We start from the raw sequence: 2,893 nt of genomic DNA on the forward strand, positions 1-2,893 counted from the left end.
TCTTTTCTGTGATTCATGATAATTATTTTCGTGAGCATAAAGTTTCTTTCTTTTTCAGCAAGATCAAACAACTATCACCCCGGAAGATCCTAAAGACTTTACTTGGCACAAACACTAATTAAAACATAAAAAACACAATCATAACTGTAGCATAATTGTGCTAACACTCAACAACAGAAAGAAAAAGCAAAAATAAATTAAACCGCACATAAATTTTTTGTATGATCATCCAAAGATTTAACCCATGAGTTGGGCCTTAGCATCATTTTCATCCTTTCCCAAGATTGTGCAACATGCTCATGTTCAAGTTGCTTGAAATTCATGATCTGGGTTCTAAGGGAAATAATTTTTGCGGGAGGAAAATACTTACTGATAAAAGCATCTTTGCACTTATTCCAAGAATGAATACTATTGCGAGGCAAAGAAGGGAACCAAATTTTTGAGGAATCACACAAGGAAAACAGAAATAATTTAATCTTGACCACATCATTGTCCACATCTTTTTTCTTTTGCATATCGCATAATTCCATGAAGGTATTAAGATGGGTTGCGTCATCCTCATTAGGAGTACCGGAAAATTGGTATTTCATAACAATATTCAGCAAAGCAGTATTAATATCACAAGTCTCTGCACTAGTGGCCGGAGGAGCAAGCGGAGTCTCAATAAATCATTGTTGTTGGTATTTGAGAAGTCACATAGTTTGGTGTTCTCTTGAGTCATGATGACCACACAACAAGATTGCACTCAAAAATATATCCGGCAAGAAAACGGCAAACGAAAAAAGAGAGGCGAGTAAAACATCAATTTTTTGTTAAGTGGGGGAGAGGAAAACGAGAGGAAAATAATGTAAATGGGAAGGAGATGAGATTTGTGATCAGGACCCTGGTTATGTTGAAGATCCTCCCCGGCTACGGCGCCAGAAATTCCTTTTGATGTCGCTTGAAGTTACGTCTGTATTTCCCCAAAGAGGAAGGCATGATGCTACACAGCGGTGGTAGATGTTTCCCTCGGATATGAAACCAAGGTTATAGAACTAGTAGGAGAACCAAGCAACACAACGTAAACAGCCCCTGCACCTAAAGAACAACACCTCGCAAACCGATGTGTTAAAGGGGTTGTCAATCCCTTTCAGGGTACGGCACCTCGCAACCCGATGTGTTAAAGGTATTTTTGTATTTTTGTATTTTTTTTTGTTTAATAGATCTGAAAATAAACGCAAGAAAAAAGTATATCGCAAGGCAAATATATGAGAAAGAAGACCCGAGGGGCGTATGTTTCAATAGTGGCTTCTCTCGAGAAAAATAGCAAACGGTGGGTGAACAACTTACTGTAGGGAAATTTATAGAACTTCAAACAATAATGACGATATCCAGGCAATGATCATTACATAGGCATCACGTCCAAGATTAGTAGACCGACTTCTGCCTACATCTACTACTATTACTCCACACATCGACCGTTATCCAGCATGCATCTAGTGTATTAAGTTCATGAGTAAATGGAGTAATGCAATAAGAACGATGACATGATGTAGACAAGATCCGTTTATCTATTGCGGCCGATATGGATCCCATATTTTTATCCTTAGTAGCAAAGATACATATGTGTCGGTTCCCTTTCTGTCACTGGGATCAAACACCATAAGATCGAACCCACTACCGGGCACCTCTTCCCATTGCAAGATAGATAGATCAAGTTGGCCAAAGAAAAACCCAAATATCAGAGAAGAAATACGAGGCTATAAGAGATCACGCATATAAGAGATCAAAGAACTCAAATAACTTTCATGGATATAAAAAGATATAACTAATCATAAACTCAGAGTTCATCAGATCCCAACAAATAAACCGCCAAAAGACTTACATCGTCATATGGATCTCCAAGAGACCTTTGTATTTATAATCAAGAGAGAGAGAGGAAGCCATCTAGCTACTAACTATGGACCCGAAAGTCTACAATGAACTACTCACGCATGATCGGAGAGACACCAATGGAAGTGGGAACCCCTCCCTGATGGTGTCAAGATTGGTTCTCGTGGTTCTGGATCTGCGGCAGCTGGATGAAAATTTCGTCCACTCCCCTAGGGTTTCTGGAATATTGGAGTATTTAAAGAGCAAAGAGTCGGTCGATGGGGCACCCGAGGTGGGCACAACCCACTTGGGCGCGCCTGGGCCTCCTGGCGCGCCCTGGTGGGTTGTCCCCACCTCGGGACTCCCCCTAGGTGCAACCAGGGCCTGTTGTGTTCCTTCTGGCCCATAAAAATCATCGTAAATTGGCATGGCGTTTGGACTCATTCTGATATTGATTTCATACGATGTAAAAAACATGCAGAAAACAGCAACTGACACTTGGCACTATGTTAATAGGTTAGTACCAAAAATGATATAAAATGACTATATAATGATTATAATACATCCAAGATTGATAATAAAACAACATGGAATAATCAAAAATGATAGATACGTTGGAGATGTATCAAGGCGCCAGAGGCCGCGGCGGCGGGGGCGCCCGAAGGGGCAGCCACACCCGAAGCGCCGCGGGAGGGGGCGGCCGGCGCTGGAAGCGCGGGCAGAGCCGAACACGGTGCTTGGCATGGCCACTCGCCGGAGGTGGTGGCAGGGGCGAGCCGCGCCGCCAGAGACGCCGAGGAGTACGGTACCTATTGAAACGGGAATACCAGCTCATCAAAGTACACATTCCGCGAAGTGAAAACGGGATGGGACACTGGATCATAGCATCAGCAACCTTTGGTGTTGGGAGGATAACCAAGGAAGATGCGATGAACCGACTGGGGAGCGAGTCTATGAGGAGTGGTCGACGTGGTACTAGGATAGCAGAGACACCCGAAAATGCGAAGACCATCATAAGATGGAGCGGCACCGAAGAGGAGCT

This window comes from Triticum dicoccoides, unplaced genomic scaffold (assembly GCF_002162155.2).
Source record: "Triticum dicoccoides isolate Atlit2015 ecotype Zavitan unplaced genomic scaffold, WEW_v2.0 scaffold59447, whole genome shotgun sequence".
In the NCBI taxonomy this organism is placed as follows: Eukaryota; Viridiplantae; Streptophyta; class Magnoliopsida; order Poales; family Poaceae; genus Triticum; species Triticum dicoccoides.